Source organism: Larus michahellis, chromosome 6 (assembly GCF_964199755.1).
Source record: "Larus michahellis chromosome 6, bLarMic1.1, whole genome shotgun sequence".
NCBI classification, from domain to species: Eukaryota; Metazoa; Chordata; class Aves; order Charadriiformes; family Laridae; genus Larus; species Larus michahellis.
This window is the reverse complement of record NC_133901.1, coordinates 40,928,114-40,946,955: the sequence shown is the minus strand read 5'-3', so window position 1 is coordinate 40,946,955 and position 18,842 is coordinate 40,928,114. Positions and strand designations below refer to the sequence as shown.

The following is an 18,842-nucleotide window of genomic DNA, read 5'->3' as shown; positions in this document are numbered from 1 at the left end:
CTCTGCCCCCAGCTCCAGCATTGCTAATATGCAGGACACAAATACTAGAATGTGCTTTATGCCCAGGAAAAAAACTAATTATTAGCATGTGATGACACCTCCATAGTGGGCAATCATTCTGTCATTCATTCGTATTAACTTATTTTTCATGTTCCTTTTCCTTGTTTCCAAGTGGAAATAAATCTGAATGATATTTCTGCACTTGGGAGCAGGAAAGTGGGACTGCAACTGGGAGTAGGAAAGGCCAAAGGTGCTAAAAGCCCCTCTCATTGGTCAGAGGCAGCACAACTGTAGGTTTGTTCTTTATCCTTAAGACTGTGTTAATTAATCCTGTTAAGGAGAGCATATGATTTATACAAGCTTTAACAAGTGAACATTGGTCTATCTTTTTGACTGAGGGCATGATTCAGCAAGTCCCTTTTGCATTTGCCTGGCTGTAGGAATGCACTAATCTCATGGAAATTATATTGGGGCTGGGTCAAATCTGCAAAATTAAGCAAAGTTGATCAACAGCTTTTCACTACAACTGGGATTCGTATCTTCTGTATTTGGCTGTATAAACTTCAGGTATGTAGCCAAGGTCAGCCATCTAGGTGGAGCTGGTCACTGGAGAGGATCTCAAGGTGAGGATGGAGTAGAGTGGGGTGCCTGTCCTACTGCATGGACTGTAGAGGGAGCTTAGATAGTTGTTAGCCTAAATCTCTAATGTATACATGTCTATACATGGCCAGTGAGGTAAATCCTACCTAATTCCTCACTCTAGTGATCAGCTTATGTTAGACATATGATCAGAACACATTGTTTAAAAAAAACCAACAACAACAACAAAAAAACAAACAAACAAAAAAAAACAAGAAGAAAAAGGCACATTAAGCAAAGGATATATGGCAGCACAGTATGTGGCCTTTGTCTTTTAACCAGCTCTTTGTTGGTTTCAACTAATTATCAACACCACAAGATAAATTAGCTTTTAATTTTAAATTATTTTTAAATATCTAGAAATAGCACATCGTGTTTAAGTCCAGTAAGCAACCATGTTATAAAACATTTGAAAGCAAGGACATTCAGATTTAATGATTTTTGCAGGGCACTAACTTACTTCATTGTGTTCAAGTGGAGATCTCTACATAGTACAAACTTGAAGACAACATAAAATAAATGTGTCCTGTGCCTATATAGTTGTTTAATCACCTTCCAGGAATTACTCTGGTTTTGTACTGAATGATGTTTGGGCCTACAGACCCACTGTGCGTTATAGCAGATTGACTGCAAACAAAACAGAAAATATGTGTGCTAAAATTTGATAAACAAATCAATAAATCATGTGTCCCTTTAAATATAATGAAAGGAAAGGCTCGTATTGATCTGCATCAACTCTGATTAGAGTTGCGTGGTATTCTCTTTGGAAAAAAAAAGCAGAATAGCTGCTGCTAAGTGAATTGTACGCATCAGATATTACATGGCTAGCTCCCATTGTAGTCAGACAGAGGAGCCAAAGCAAGTAGGGAGCCAGAGGACATTACCACCTTCTATAAAATCGTGTCTGAAAGCTGGGGTTTTACAGTGTACTTTCTACAGCTCAAGTGTTCATTGCACTTTTCATTGGTAAGAAAAAGGAAAAAAAAAAACCACAGAAGGGAACATGACCTCTGAACTGAAGAAAGATTGGCATACTTTGCAGTTTTTTTAATGTTTTGATTTTAGGGAAACTTGCTAAGTACACAATAACAGGGCCTATGGTGCCAACATATTCTGAGGAGGAGTAAAACTCTTTGCAAGGTAATATCTATCTTCGCTTTCCTGTGACATTTCATTTTTAAAATAAGGTAGCTAAATGCTTTGCATGCTTACATGCTCTAGTTTGCTGAAATGTGCCGCTCTTTTTGGCCGTGGATGCTAGCTGTACCTGTCCTCTGCAGCCTTCCTTCAGCTTTCCCTGTGCAGGGGAGCCAGCGTAGGTAAGGCAGCTTGCTCCAGCTCAAAAGCTTGTCAAGTGCCAGGATATCTGGAAAGGCAGAAAGTCTAAAATCCTCTTTGGCTTCCTTTGCAGCTTGTTAATTCATACTTAATTTTTATTTGTGACTTTGGCTTGAACACAGTGTATATCCAGATCATCTGGGTTTGGAACACTTTATCATCACATTGGCATGGTGATATTTTGCCCTTGACTGTAGGTTTCTGTTTGATTGTCTTCCTAGGGCTTGTGCAAGGGTGGTGTTTTCCAAAGTGATGTTACAAAGAGGACTGTGGAACAGGGAGAAGCCAGCTATCAGGCTTGCAGGGCACGTGACATACCCCCTGTGTGAGAAGGGTCTCTGAGCTGGGGATGCAGGGCAAAGTGCAGACCCTCTCTGTGAGCTCAGAGAGCTTGTTTACTAGGGAAGTTCTGCAATTTGCTGTATCGCAAAGAGTCTGCAAATGCCTACATGCATTTTCTCCTCAAAATGGCTATCTTATATTTAAGACAAGGATAGGGACCACTTTCAAAGAAACAAAAGCCTGGTGAGAAAAAGAGGGAAGACGGTGGTGGAGCAGCGTTTTTTTCCCATCTTCATTTACTCTCTCCTGTAAAGTAGCAAACCTTAGGCATGGAAATGAGTGCTGCTCTGCACTGCATAAGTACACTGAGGTCGCAAGGTACAGTACTACATGCAGGACCATCACACAGATTCCAGGGGCATCTCATCAACTATTTTACCATGGCCTGATTACCAGTGTTCCTCAAAAATGGAAGACCAAACTTCTGCACATTTCTTTTAAGACCTTATGCAAAGAACGTGGAACAAGTCTGTAGGATGAAAAACTGTGGCTAGAAATCAGGTGAATAGCAAAGCAGATCTGGCTACAAGTTCAGAAACCCCCCCACCCTTTTACTTTGGAAGAAAAAAGCTACCAGAACCAAGCATCTCTCTTGAGCGTCTTACCTGACCCTGAAGAAGTGTTGCTTTCCTCTAGTATTGGATAAAGTAAGTTGCTACAATAAACTTAGCCTCTCCCTACTTCACCTGTGTGTTTTTCCTCAGGACTTTATCTCACCCCTTGTCTTGCTGTAAATTTAGAGAGACAGACAAATTACTATCACATGTAGTACCCTCACCACTAGGGCTGTGCCAAGGGCCTTGGACTCTCTTAGCCCTGGTCTGTCAGATAAATTCTTACCGTGTTGATCATTAGGCAGTACCAGAGCTCAGCACAAAGTAAGTGCTGCTTTGGATTATCTGTGGTGCCACCAGTGCATTGTTGATTCCAGTGGAAGCTCTAATTTCTTATTACATGTTATCAAAGGATATCACATCATCCTTTACACACAAGCTTTTCACAATTTAAATCTATACATTCCTCAAAACAGGAGCAAAAGCCTCATTTTCATGCCATGCCCCAGCAAAACTGCTTTCCTGACACAGTGCAGGACTACTGATAAGCATTTGTAAGGATGGAAACATACATTAGTATAATTTATTGGGTTATTTGGAGCCTGAAATGAAGGAGCATGCATGAAGGTGGGACACCAGTGGCTAATGCTTCTGACTGACATTTATACAGAAAAACACTTCGGGATTTACTTTAGGAATGGAGTGTGTGGATAGGTCTCTTCTCTGTCCCTGGGACTAGCTGAGAAATGCTGTACTGTTCATTCACCACATCTTCAAATTTTTCTCTTAATCCTCTAAGAAATGTGGGCAAATCAATTAATAAAAGTTGCACTTTGGAAAGAGTACATCTTCTTTCCCTTATCAGAGGGAATTTTCTGTGCCATACCTCCAAACTAGAAAATCCATGCTTTTTTAATGTCACCCATTCTTTGTGTTTATTACTGATTTCTTTTTCACATTGATTAAGAAGTACTGGCTGCCCACAAAAGATTAAGAATCCATACGGATCACTTATCCAAGCTCAAATCTTGTACACAATTAAAATCCTCCTGCAATTTTAGCTATGCTTTGAAATTCAAATGGATTAAGAGAAAAGCTCCTTAAGGAGGTTGCAACTAGTTAGATATTTTATTGTATGTAAATTGTACACACATGCTTACAGATATATAAAACAATACTGTAGTTTGCTTTATCAAAGTCATAGGTGGATTTAGAAAAGTCCCCAGTTGCAAACAGGCAGCAAGTTACACAGGACCTCTCCCTCCACTGCGAGAAGATCTGTATTTTGGCCTTGTACTTGAAAAATCACAGATACTCAGTGTTAGTTTAAACTCATGTACCGAGGCTATGTTTCATGTCTAATAGTCTTCAGAGCAGCACGTCGGAGCTAAGAGGTGGAATGCTACTGAAATTCAATAGGAACTGGGCCGCAAGCTCTTTCAGACCCCTTGGAAAATCCCTGTGCGAATGTGGAGGAATAAGACTGCTGTAAAACAGATTAAAAAATTCCTTGGAACAACTTTTATGGACATCTGAATCCGAAGTATTTTTAAGGCTCTTCGTGTCCCAGCTCTCCCCTCTTGTTGAGTACTAAACGCATCCTCATAAACTAACTTCTCTTGGGCTTTGAGGCAGAGTTAGTTCTCAAGTAAAGGTCTGTATTTTAATGTAGACAGCAGACTAGAAATGCCAGCTGTCTGAACCTGTTCAACAGCATAAAACTTCAGAATAAGTCCCAAGACAGAATGGTTACTGGCCAGAGAGTAGGAAAGGTAATTAAAGGTGTTTAATAGGTGCATTTATCAAATAGCTCTGTGGTTTATCACATAGTTCAACAGTTTATCACAGGAATATCACTTCCAGGCGTTCCTGGCTGTATGCAATGCTAGCCCTGGCTTTTTTCCCGCTCAAATATAGTGCTTCGTGGGAACAGCAAAATCTGTAGAAGTCAGAGATCAAAACTGAATGTTATTTCCAAAATACCAGTGATACACAGAATGCTGTCATGGAAACCTTCCTTACAGAGCCTTTAGTATAATCGGCAATCATCCCACACCATGCTGCAAAAGTATTCATCTGTCAGCATACCATACTATGTAGTCTATAAATTGTAGTCACAGTAAAAATACAGATTTTCCTTGCATGATACTGCTTTGGTTAGACAAATGGTGCAGCCTGCTTTTCATGCCTGAATATTTGTCTATACATTGCGAAGGTATGTGGGATCAGGTGGACTTTGTTTCCTTAAGAAAACTGGAATTTCCTATTTCCTTTGAAGTCCATGTTAATATCAAAAGCTACTGTGGTTTCATGAACACTTTTTAGCTTGCTTGTGACTTGGGGTAGAACTCCTACTTGACAGTGTCTCATCCAAATCAACATTTCATTGCTACTCACAGGTGGTTTTGTTTATCCTTCGCAAAATCCTAGTGGTTATTAGTTATATTTCCTGAGGTCATTTATCTTTTTCCAGACCATAACTAGAGACACTGTACCAAATCTCCAGACAGTAAGTCAAGCAACAGTGGGAGACCACAAAGAGACCACATGAGAGAGCACAAAGCTATTCAGATAGATGAGCTATGAGAATGCAAGTATCAGCTTCTTTTGGACTCGGTGTATTTAAGTGAAGGGGACAATATATTCAGGCATGTGTCACAGTACGGTTTTAGTTGCATCTTCAGTTTTCAGGTGGAATAGAAAGGCTGAATCAGAGCATTTGGAATTTATTACAGGGAAGAAAGCGGGAAATCATTGATCTTTTCTTGGTTTGGGTTTAGATTGTTCCCAGCAGCTGATTCCTTCAATAGGCAAGTGAAACTTTTTCTATGCCTTTCAATGCGGGTGGTTCAGTGCTTAAAGGGCATCAATGAATATTTAAACTGATTTCACTAACCAGAATGTATGGTAAAAACAAAGCCAAAACCCCTCAAAATTTGCGTGATGGAATTATAGTGATTTGTAAGCCTTAGTTATCATAACAACAATACAAGAAAAATAGAAAGATACATGCTCCTCTATGCCCTTACAGGCACTGGACTTAATCTCTGTTCCCTTTATAGGAATTATATCTTCTGAGACAGTCCCAGAAAATGCTACAAGTCATTCTAACCTAAAACCTTATTTAGATTGTCCATTATTGTAGGTCTATCTCTAACTAAATAGCCAAGAGAATAACAAGTATCTCCTTTCTCATGCTGCATGTTTGCAATCAAGTGTTAGAAATTAGGTCATGTAAATGATACTGTTTGGTGTAGGACTTTTCTAGGTCTTACTGCACAGTAAATAAAATTACAAGAAAACAATCAGATGGGCTACACAAAAAAGATGATCGTGCAAGATCCTGGCACAACTAAGGAGCTGCCAGGAATTAGTTCTCTGTGAGTTGTGCTCCAAAGAATAAAGAGCTAAGAGTAGAAGATAATGGGCTTGGGAAATTTCAGAGAAGTTAATGGTGTTTGTAGCACCGTGTGGTATCAACTGTGCTCCGTGGCCTCTTATAAAAAAAATTGTCACACAGCCACAGGAGGGGCAGGAAGGGAGATGGCATCTGTGCATTGTGGGGCAGTGGGAAACACAAAGTCAGTCTGCTTTTCACTTTGGTTTTTGGTCTGACGTAGCATTTGTGACTCTGCCTCTTCCCCTGTCTGCCAGATCTGTTTTTCAAGTGAGTGAATACCCGTGAGTTTTATGCCAAAGATGTTAAGGGATAAGTTCCCCTTGTGTTTCTATACAAGATGGACTAAGTAAATCTTGAGAAAAAGAAAACTCTTAATTTCCTTTCAGGCTGAATAGACACATCTGCTGTGCTCTTCCTCCATACTGACTTGCTTACTCCCCAGCAAAAAACATTTTCGATTACTCAGCTTGAAAGATCTCTCTATACTGGCTGACCACTGACCCTAATTCTCAATTTCTGTTTTAATTATGTTGTGAAAGTTGAAACAAAATGAGATTTAAAATAATTCGGAGTAAGTTGTATGAGTTTTCCCTGCCAGATTTTGGGAGGCTTCCCTTATCGTATCAGAGAGAATACTCATCCTACCTGACTTAAAGCTGTACATGGAGTATATCGGGAAAGTCTTTCTCAGATCTTTTTCCCCCTAAAAAAGAGATCCCAAATAAGAGTTTCTGACTTTCTATTCAATATTTAAATTGCTCAGAAGCTCCAGTAATTTTTGGAAGAGGTCTTCTGCCTTCTGCTTTCATTTCCTCCCTTTTAATAGGAAACTCTTTGTTCCTGTGTCTGAAAGTGAAGAAAAGTACACTTCATTAAGCCTGCAATTGTTTAGAACTCAGAAGTGTAGATTGATTAGCAAATACTCTACAATAGCTCTTATAATGGAGAGCTTTAAATAAATGGGTTTAAAACTATTCTTACAGTTTCTAGTGCTTTTTATACAGTCTAAACATGCTGTGTACACTATTCTTTAACTCTGCTGTGTTCCTGGAGGGGAATGAATCAGAATATTCTGAATGCCTTATGTAACGTATTTAGAGAACTTTTTTGTTTGTATCTTTGTTTGAATTTCTTGGACGGAATTAATTAATGGCAAAGTATAAAGGCCAACTTTGAAATCCAAGCTGACTTATACACTAGAGCTCAATTTGTATTCTACATCAAGGAAATGTTTGGATTTGAAAGAAGGACACCATTATCAAAAAGATTTCTGTAGATGGCTCTGTTCTTCAGAGAGCCATCTCTTTGCCACAGAAGTGTGGTTTTAACATTTTGGTAATTCAAAAGGAAATTATTTTTTTTATCAGAGTATACATTCCTTATTAAAAATTAAAATTCCTTATTAAAAATTAAATGCAGAACAGGAAATAGCAACTGATTTGGGATAAGAAAAAAATTATAAAGATTGTATTTGTTTAAAACAATGTTAACTTCAGAGGAAAGGTAGAGAGAATAAAGTCTGTAGCCTGTGCTTTTGTGGTCCCGCAGAAATCTGATGGGATAACAACAGCTTTTAAGAAAGAGAGAGATTCTTTTTCTTTTCCTATCCATATTTGCATTGCAATTTTGTAACTATGTTCCTTTGTACAGTAGTACACTACTGCAGTAATATGTAAGGATTAGCTTCTTGGGGGGTATAAATTTGTCTAGCTTCATTGAAGACAGTGGAATAAAGACAATTTACATCAGTTTCCAAAGAGTTTGATCAGCTGATCACCGCAGCAATGGGGAAGTTGGCAGGAGAATCCTGCCTTTTGTCTTTGCAGAAAAGGGGCTATTGATGAAATGCCATGTTCTGCTTTACAGACAACTAAAGCACTGTCTGAGAGTATGTTAGCATGTGTGTGTGCTACACCCCTCTGTCTGCTCCCTTGTGGGACGGGCAAAGGAGAGCAGATGGAGATCCTGCTTGCACACCTACGCTTTCCTTGATTTCAGGTTCTACATTCAAAAAGGGCTTTCCTTGTAGGCAAAGCAACTCTGCCTAGGTGATAACAGAGGAAATGAAAAAAATCCCCATAATCTGGGGCTATCACGCATACACCAGCTTCTGTTAAAGCTACTGAATTTCCTCAGAGTATACAGTAGGACAGACATTAGTACGTGGTAGGGCACAAGGGAAGTTTGACATCCAGTATTTGCAGAAGACTAGACTAATACCTGTGTCACACCTGTAGGAAGCAGAATGCTCAACAAGGAAGGCTGGAGGGTTTCAAGTCCGTGCATTAAGTTCAGGAAGTACAGGGGGATTTTTTCCACTCTAGAGAACTCAAAGCTTGCTGATTTTTTTTCTGATCTATTTCTTGTGTTCTCAGGCCTTGAAGTTTGTGCGGTCACTCAGATCTGTGCAAAGTCAGCGTAATGCTCTGGTAGCTCATATATAGTGCCTAGCAGTAGGGTATTACAACTTCTAGGTAGATGAAAGACCGTGTCTTTATACTTTCCAGGATTATCCTCCCTGTCAAAGAGACATTAGACAGGAAGGAGTAGGGTGTTGATAACATCTTTTATGCTTTTGAATATTTGCAGGGTAGAGAGAGGCTTGGTCGAGATGGTCTTTTCTGGTTTTAAGATCATTTTTCTTCTCACATTATTAACTCTCTTTTTTTTTCTTCTCAAACATTATGTATTTTCTGCCTCATTTATTTATCTCTGTGGCACCTTGGCACGGTCCTGAGAAATGTTAAACGCTGTCCACTCTCTGTCTTTAGAAACAGTTGAGCATTAAAGATGATTTTTAGCATCAAACTCTGAGCGAGAATATTTATCACAGTCCCATCATATTCCCTTGTCCTATATCTCTGATATCGGCAAACTTCTATATTCTTAGAAGAGATAGGGAATTAGGATACGGACAGTAGCTGGTGTACAGAAAGCAGCCCAGCTTCTCTGGGCTGTTTGACACTGGGCGATCATGGATTTCCTCTAGAGCTGTCAAGAGCGCTGTGGACAAGCCCGTGGTTATACTCCTGCAGTACAATATGAGCAGTGGCACAGAAAGGCTGCTGGGCTCCTGCCAAAGGGCCCCACAAAGGCAGCCAGATCATCTCCCTGCAATGCGAATACGATGACAGTGGCGGCAGGGGAAGCCTGGTTGCGCAGCCACCTCCTCCTCTCCCCTGCTCACCCTCCCCAGTTCTGGTACCAGGAGAGTATACATACTGACGGGGAAGTCACCAGGAGTGCTGGCTGCAAAGGGATTTTGGGAGGCAGGCTGCCTTCAGAGCTCAAAGCTCCCACCCACCTGATTTTAGGATGGGACTGGTAGCATCCCAGGTCTCTTACTGACCCTTCACTTCAGGTGTCTTTGGTGTTTGGCTAGTGGCCAAAGTGGGCAGGACCGTTCCCCACATGAGGCCCCAACACAACCTTCAACAAAATCTCTCTTCTCTGTGCCCGAATGAGGGCATTGGCGGGAGCTGGGGGAGGAGCACCAGGAGGACAGTGCAGATCCCTCTGCCAGGGGAAGGGCCCACGGACAAGTTGCCATCTCCGGCGTGAGAGAGAGTGGCTTCTCAAGCAAGAATCCCAGCCGGTCACCCTGTGCACAAGGTATGGTGGTCCTGGGGCAGAGGGAGACTGGAAAGAGGGAGGAAAGGGAACTAGAAAAGAGCTGAACAACTAAGAGAGAAAGGTAATGAAGAGAGCAGAGAAACCAGAACAGAGGGGCTTGGAAGAACATGACCCACTGCCTGCAGGGAAAATGAAATTTGATGAGAAGTTCAGATATGCGGAAAGTAAGGAATAGTGATGCTGCGGGGAGCAGGAGGAGAATTTATTGTGGAATTAATAGCTTGATGCAGTGACTGAGGAATTTGAGTGGGAATACCCATGTTATACAGGCAAATCTGATGTACATTTTTCTTTAAATTGTTACTCTGCTGGCATTAAGTATTTTTGACTGGTTTCCGCATAGCTCCGGGGTTTAACAACATAAAATTCTATTCTTCTACATTGCTGATCTTCTCCTAAGCCATGAAGTTGGAAAATTGTCTAAAAACAACTTTCAAACCCAAAAGTTTCCCTTCCTGAAATCAGCAAGTAAGGGATTCCCTGCTTGTCGGTCCATCAGGTTTCCCATCTGTTCAAAAGGTTATGTATGCTTCCATGAAACGAATACATTTTATTTATTTATTTATTTTTGGAGGAGGGGAGTACATGTATGTAGTTTGGGAAGAAGATGTAACAGATGGTGCCCTCTTCTGAAGGGATGGCCAGAATTGCTCTTTAGCATGTGACAAAGCTCAAATATGATTTGTTCTCTTGGACTTGAATGCCTTTGGATCCCAGATGCTGAAGGATAAAGGTTTTCTTGTTTGTTTGTTTGTTGCTTGTTTTCTGAGCAGAGTTTTATTTATTTACATATGTGCAGAATGATCTATTCTACTGGGTGGGATCTCAGACTATTTGGTTTGGCGCCTAGTTTGAGAAATAGGTGTTTTTACTGCGCAGCTGAAGTGTTCTTGCTTCAGGTCCTTTTAGGATTGTAAAACCCACCAGAGTAGTGGTTCACTGCAAAACGAAGAGTCAATAGTACTTGGCTTTACAAATTTCTCAACACTTTCCACACTCTATCTCAAATTCATGCGTACAACCTTCAATTTTCATGAATTTCACATGGGTCAGCACGCTTGGATTTACTGGTTTGTGGGTTTTTTTTCATTTAAATTCTTATTGGAAAGCTAGTTATTTAGGGTATTAAGTTCCAGCTGTCCTTACTTTGATACAAGATTGTTTACTGCTTGATTAAGAAAATTGTCCAAAATAACACTGTATATGTCATGGTAGATCACTTTCTATACAAAATGTTATTTTATAATATTTCCCTATTGACATTTCTCCTAAGACTCGTTTAGTACTTGGAAGGCACGCTGGAGACCGCTGGCGTTACAGTGATGGTTTAAGCCTTATCCTGTCATTATCAAATGCACAAAACACACAAGACAGACAAGGATAGGATCTCTGTCCATGGAGTGGCTACAAGCCAGACTTTACTCACTAGATAGTATCTGCTTGAAAAGAGAAAGCAGAGCTGGGTGCAGCAGATATAGTGATGCATCTCAGCTATCTCTGAGCAGCGTGTGAGTGTACGCATTCAGGCTGATGGGGGTCTCCCATGTCCTGGGACACTGGAAACACCCCGTGAGAGAACAAGTAGTAAGTAGTTCATCCCTCAACTTCTTTGCTGTCCCACCAGACTGGTGATGGCTGCATGAGGCTCTTTGTTTACCTGTTTGGTAAATAAAAATGAGGCAGCTTAAAATACAGCCTTGGTCTCCAGCTGGAAGAGAAGTGGTGACTTTGCTGGGTGGTCAGGCTCTCTACTCCTCTGTCCTGCATGGGGCTGGCCCGTCCCCACAAGCTCTTCACTCGCTGCAGGCAGTGGGCTGACCCCACATAGCAGTAAAACATTGTACCCATCCTTGCCGTGGTCTGGCTCGGCTGCCTGCTGCAAAAATCAGTCTGCTGATATCTCACTTTTCGGAGCATCATTTCAGGACCTTCATTTTCATTCAGACGGTGCAATTTTGTGCTTTGGGATTTTGGTGCGAGGGAATGGTAGAGTTTGATATTTCTCTACAGATATAAATTTCAAGCTTTTAGGCTTAAGGGATGGGGTGGAGAAAGTATCTTCCTTTTTCATGCTTATGACAATAACTATGAATGTAAATAGATACATTAATGAAGCTGATTGAAAGTATTTTATTAGGGAATGTGCAAGTCATTAACTTTTCAGTAAGAAAGTGTAAATAGCCCTTCTTATATTTCCATGTGAAATTGTAAAACTAAATTTCCTGTGCATATAGGAGCATTTTTGTCCATCATAGTAGCCGAAGTACTTTAATAAGTCATTTTAGTTTGAAGTAGCACTGTCATTTAGTACTGTCATTTTTCCTCCACTGCCTTACATTCCCAAATTCTTTCATAAAAGATAGCGTATGATTTTGTGAATGTAAAGATAAAAACAAGGGTGATGTTCTGTGGGTAGAACCCTCATTTTGGAAGCTGGTTTGGAGAGTGGATAAGCATCATTACTACTGATTGGAAAATTTTCTGTACCTGAGTAGCCTCCTCGTTTTACTAGTGGCTTGATAGAACATTTTGTTGCATTTGTTTTAGAATTTCTCAGTGTTAAAAAGCATGCTTACTCTGGGGTTTGTGCACATGCTGGCAGCAAGATACTAATGGACAATGTAGAAAGAAATAAAAATAAGGAAATTATTAACTTAGGGTATTTTAATAGGTCCTCAAAATAATTAACGCTTTATAACACCTTACTAAATTTAGTGTGCTCATTTTCAATGAAATGGACTAAAAGATCAAGCCAAATGTTATTCTATATATTTTGAGTTTGCTCCAGTTCTGTGTTTGTTACTATTTGCATCTGTAAATCAACCTTTTTAAAGTGTCACAGACAAAATTTCTTTGAAATCTCAGTGGTTTTGACTCTTCCAAATGGTGATGTTTCAATTGTTGATGTCACGATAAATTTCTATTATAGAGAACTTTCTTCTAGGGGAATGTGTATTACATAAAGCGTAGAGCATTGGACTCCGGGAATTATTCAAAATTAATAGCTGTGTTGGCAAGGCACTCAGAAGAATAGCTGTGGTGGACCAAGGCACAGAAAGAAGGCCCTTTGAAGAAGGTGTAGAAAGAAGTGTAGGCACACTCCTCACAGAGAGAAATGTCATGGCGAAATGAAAACAGAACATGACTAGAAGTCAGAAACCTAACACCAGGTAATTTTTTTCCTAACAGAGGAACGTAGGGAATCTTTGTGTAAGGGTTGTAAGAAATCCACAGGAGGAAACCTTATGGCAAGAAATAGTTGTAGAAATGTACCCTACTGAGGTTTAGTACCATTTTTATCTACAATATTGTCTCTGTTGTTTAACTCCAATAGTTACGAACTGTATCAAATTCATGTAAGCAGAAACAATTTCCTTAGTCCTAAAGCAATAATTCTAGCAGCAGCAACAACAATAACAACAAGAAAAGTTGTAAATAACTTAAGTGCTTCCTTTTTATGGATGCACATATGTTTCAAAGCTGCACCAGGGGACGTTCAGACTGGACATCAGGAAGTATTTCTTTACCGAGAGGGTGGCCAGACATTAGACAGGCTTCCTAGAGAGGTGGTCAATACCCCAAGCCTGTCAGTGTTGGATTTGGAAAATGGCCTTAATAACCTGCTTTAACTTTTGGTCAGCCGTCAATTGGTCAGGCAGTTGGACTAGATGATCACGGTAGGTCCCTTCCATATGAAACAGTCTATTCTAGTCTATATAGCACACAGAAACCAAGTCTCATAGTAACAAAAATTGTCACGTGTGCTTGGCAACAGCAGGCCTGTGTGTTTTCCCTTAAGGCTTGAGTCAGCTGAGAAAAAGTGCTGTGTTGAGCATTACACCGTTTTTCTCTGGATAATTAAATCTGTGAATTATTTCACTGTTATTTTACTGTTTACCAACACACTAGATTTTAAGAAAGCAATTTTATGTATACAGTACTTAAGCACCCACGAAGGCCTGCTGGCATTTGTGGGGATTACACATGAAATCCTGCTGCGGATGCAGAGAATACTCAGCTTGTTTCTCCAAAAGACTAGTCACATCTTCACATATGATGAGATATTTATTGAGTACAATGTTAACAGCTACCATATTGCTGTACTCCCACGTTGACGCAAATGTTGGCAAAAGCTGCTCTGCCAGCTGCCCACTTACACACTCTAGTGGCACCTTTGCTATTCCTCAAATCCACAAACTGCCATTCTCGTCCAATTAATGCTCAAACACTGGTGGTTTTTTCTGCCTGACATATTTAGCAGATTTCTGTCAGAAAATAAAAGATGAAGGTGGATACACAGGACCCTGTCAAGCCAGACCAAATGCAGGAAAGTTAAGACTTTTTTGATGCCAGAAAATACCCTGGAGTGGTCTGTGGGAATATTATGAAAGAGAACCAAGGATTAGTGCAGAGATTGAGGAGATTAAACCTTAATTAAAATGAGCACTTGTATACCGTACGTATGGCAGACAACTATTCTTACGGTGCCATGGAGCAGAAGTCTTCCTGCAGTTACACAGGTCCTACCTCTCATCCCACTCAAGGAGTGGCCTTCTGCAGCAGCTGCTGGAGGACACATTGTTTAGGTCAGTATAGAAACATGCAACTACAGAAGACTCCCCATGGCATAGTGCTTCTGTGCAACAAGATAAGGTGCTTCTATAATCAGCATTTGTATCTAAACTGTATACGTGTGTTTTGCTATCCTCCTCATAGACTGGGCTCCTCCAGCTTGATGGTATCAAGCCAAAGCATGGGAGCTGCATTCGCCACTTGAGTGCACAGAAGTGGAGGTGGCCACCATTTCTGATAACTTTTCATCTCTAGAAGTATTAATCTCAGACCTAAGATAGTCTCTGCCTGCTGACCTCCAAAATATGCTGCAAGGCGTAGTCAAGACTTGAATTTGTGTCCCTTTTTATTAAGTTTACATGATTTTCTAATGGAGTTACACTTATGTTTGAAAAAGAAAAAATCAACTTAATTTGGTGCATGTTGTTTCTATGGTTGTGTAATCATTTTTCTGTGTCCATGAAGCTTCATTTTGGTTATCAGGAGGGAATTTATAGACCTGTGATGAACAAGAGGCATGTAAAGATCATACTGTGGTGGTGGTGATTGTCAAAATGTGAGGAAAAAAACCTGCAACTTTTGATGTACATCCCTTCAGAACACAGTGGCCATTTCAATAGTTTGAAATAGAAATACAGAATAGCAAACTATATCCAAATGACATGCCAACATCTTTCCAAAATACCAGCAGTGCTATTCTTGTCTGGAGTTTGTGTACAGTCAGGGGTTCTTCTGGAGTGCCGCTCTATAAATGCTTTCAAAGCTCCTGATGTTATAATCCATTGTTTTCCAATATTTTATGATTCTCGGTAGGACATTTATTGGAGAGATGAAACATGAGTAGGTCATAATTAATCCTTTCAGCAGATTAGTTGCATACTCCTGGCTGTGTGGAACTATTTACTCTTAAGCAGAAACCTGGAGGTTGCAATGGTGTTCGCCACTGTTCCCTTCTGACCTGGTCTGTGTACTGGTGTAATGTTATTTTAGGGACATGTTTGATAGTTTAGAAGCAAAGTCTCGAAATAGACATCCACACGTACGTCTTTTAAGCAGCGGGGCTTCTGCTGCTCAGGCTCCTGATAACTTCATTCCTTAACTTTATTCAGGGGTTGCTGCACATAAAGCATTCCTCCAAATCATTGCCAAATAATTTGTTTATGGTTTCAGGGCATATTATGTTTAAATTACTTGAGATAGTGTCATAACAGGTATAAACTAATTATTCTAATCAAGGTTGAAATACAATGCCATCAAGTTCCAGGTGTCATTTTAGAATGTCTTCCTGTGAAAAATCCTTCTGTGCTGTTCCGCCAAGGGTAATTGGGCTGGATCCTTCTGTTTCAATGCTTGCATCGAAGTCAGTGAACTTCCTTCTTGCTATCACTCTGGGAAGAAAAAACATAATCCCTGTTTTAGGGGACTTTGCTGGTGATATTTTATCCTTACGCTATTCCATAGCCTCTATTTCTTACTTGGCAAAAAATATAGGTGTTATATATAAATAAAAAAAATATTTATCTTGCATATGCTGTGTTATTAGGTGAATGAATTTAAAAGGCAACCCAGCAAAAGAGGGTTGCGAGGGGGAGAATGAAAACTGTGACTTCAGTGCAGAAGGAAAAGCAAAAAGTTTGCAGAAGCAGAGCAAAACCATTACTTCAGAAATCTAAAAAGCAGTATTAGTGACTTTTAAAATACTAGTGTCTGCTAGGGCACGTACAGAGGAGCACTAAGAAAGCTCAGCTATCTGGTGACTGCCAAATGATACTGCTCTGCAGCCACTGCCTCCAACACAAATAGCTCAGCTCCATTTAAGTATCCTTACTGGAGGCGATCAATCACATATGGAACAGAGCAGCAGTTATAAATAAGGTCTGATGTTCATATACATTCAGTTATTTTTGCAACTAAGCTATATTTGCGTCCAAAAGAAATATTTGGATAACTGAATGTCTCCCTCCTAGAAGCAATGGAGAAAAAAAAGAGTGCAAATTGTCAGCATAGGTCAAGAAATCACTGAAATTCAGAATTCAGTGCCTGGATGCATTTCATCTTCAGAACCAAAGCCTTGCCACCCTGTGCAACCTTTCGAAAGACTTTGACGCCTTAGGCTTAAGTACCTAATGTCACAGTGAATGAAGAGATCCAGACGGCCAACTTACTGCTCATGATGGAAGACAACACAGCAAATGGAGGGAGGAGGAGCACTGTAAGAATATTACAAAAATTGCAGAGACAGTTTAAAGAAAATTGTTAATACAAGAGCTACCTTTGAGCAGAAAGTCAGCTTCTTGAAATTCCCCATGTCTCTGTGTTTCTCAGTGTTGATGATAGCAAAATGCTTTAAAAACATTGATTTCTTTTTTTTTTGCTAGTAATGTCCCACAAAGAACACTGGTTTTAGAAATTTCAGTCAAGAGTGTGTCTGCACGCTGTGGATTACCAGTTCCCCAAAACTGTCTCACGAGTCTGTCTAACGTATGATGAACTCGGTTACATATATAGCACCAGCGACAGACATAAATGGATTCACTTGCTGGGCAAAGAAGAGCAAAGCAGGAGACTGGTGGAACGGGCGTGTGCAGCAACAGCACTGAGCAACAGAGCCAGAGAGCTGGGTAGGGCTAACATCATCAGCCGCTGTAGTAACACGTCTGCTCACATTTAGTAATTCAGTAGTAAACATGTCAAAGTCTCATTTTCTTAATTAACTTAATCTAGTCAGATGATCAATATGTCATCACTGTTTTTACCCCATGAAACAAGAACATGCAGTGTATCTTCCCTTAGTTTTGGTGTGGGTTTTTTTCTCCTTACTTTCCCTCCTTTTGGGTGTTCTCTCTACCTTATATTTCAGAGCTATTCTGCAGGGCTGAAGAGAGACACGTGCAAGTACTGTGTTTGGGTTTGTTCTGCCTGTGAAATTTCATAGAATCGTAGAATGGTTCAGTTTAGAAGGGACCTTAAAGATCATCTAGTTCCAACCCTCCCATTTCATTGTAAATGGGGCCAGTGTTAGGAGCTTCAACCTTTTTTTCCTCAAGTTTGGCCTTGATCGTACTTCCAAGGAACTGCACATCAACTAATGTTTTGCATTTTAAGGCAAAAATGCAAACAGAAAAAAAAAAAGACAAGTTTTTGATAAAATATGCATGCTTACGATGTGTTTTCCATTTGAGAGGCTGATAAAGTCCAGCATGAAAAACATTTTAATGTTAACTAATTTCAGAATTACATCTTTTTGAATCGGAAAAAAAAAGCAACCCAGATATGAGCCCTTTGTTTATAACTAGTGTAGCGACAGGGCAGAGGTGAAATTTCCTTAGTTTCTTCTGTCTTTAAGAATCCAGTATTTACCAATGCATTATTCCAAATCCTTCACTGAATAATTTACATAATGATTTCAGTTTCTGTGAGTCTCATCACCAGCAAATTTGTTCATTAGAATGTATCTGAAGGACAAACATAGAAGGAACTGAACCCAGCTGAACTGAATTCATAAAAAAGTTTGAGCAAATGCTGGTGGATTTTTTTCCAGTATTTTCAGCTCTCTTAAGAAATGATACAAATCCCATCTAAAAGCAGTGAAAAACCTACATCGCTTACTGAGTTTTGTAAATCTGTGAGCCTTCTATACCTCACGCTTAAAAGTAAAGACAGGACAGACCCTTTCCCGATTTTGACCTTTTTTTTCTGTAGGTATGAAACTTGTTGAGGTATTCTCATATTACTGCAGACAGCCTCCACCCATGAACGTTGTTCATCTCTCTGGTATGTTCAGGTCTTGCATGTGTTGGCTCTTTGAGATTTTCTCTGAGCACGGTGTTCTCAAAGCTCACAGTATGACACGTGGTATTGCAAAGGAAGATAAAGAAAGGAACGGAGCAGACAGTAATAAATATGAATGAAAAGGGCAAAAGAGCCTCTCTGCATTTTCCATCCATTCTGCTACTCTTGCTTCTTTCCCCTTTATCTTTTGCTTTATGTTCTCCTCTCTCTGCCATTAAGATTTTAAACATTTTAAGTCATTCCCTCTGTCTTTCTCTACTAGGAGCATGAGTTATGAGCAATAATGAATGAATGCACTCTTCCTTAGGAGCAACAAGCAGTACGCTTACAGCAGGAGCTGCTGACGCAGCACATGGGCAGATTGACTGGAGTAGCACAGCAGAGTTTCCTAAATCAGCATGCAAAAAATGTCAGACACCGTGTGTCACCACGTGGCAGCTGGTTCAGAAGAACAACGTGGTTTTCTCCAACCTGAACATACCTCAGGAAAAACCCATTTGCAAACGCTAGTTTTCGGAGCTTTTTGTTCAGTTTTGTTTTGGTTTTACTTAGGATTAAAATGTACTTGCTTA

General features: G+C 40.1%; 1 protein-coding gene across 2 annotated transcripts in view; it reads left to right on the top strand.

Moving 5' to 3' along the window:
• PHYHIPL (phytanoyl-CoA 2-hydroxylase interacting protein like) overlaps positions 1-18,842 on the top strand; it is a 134,116-nt gene that overhangs the window by 65,149 nt on the left and 50,125 nt on the right. The window contains exon 1 of one of the 2 annotated variants that reach the window (XM_074590415.1): positions 9,488-9,885. The exons of the other annotated variant lie outside the window; for it this stretch is intronic. The gene's annotated coding sequence lies outside the window, so the exon portion shown is untranslated. Of the gene's footprint in view, positions 1-9,487; positions 9,886-18,842 lie in introns of those variants that run through there. 2 annotated transcript variants of the gene reach the window in all.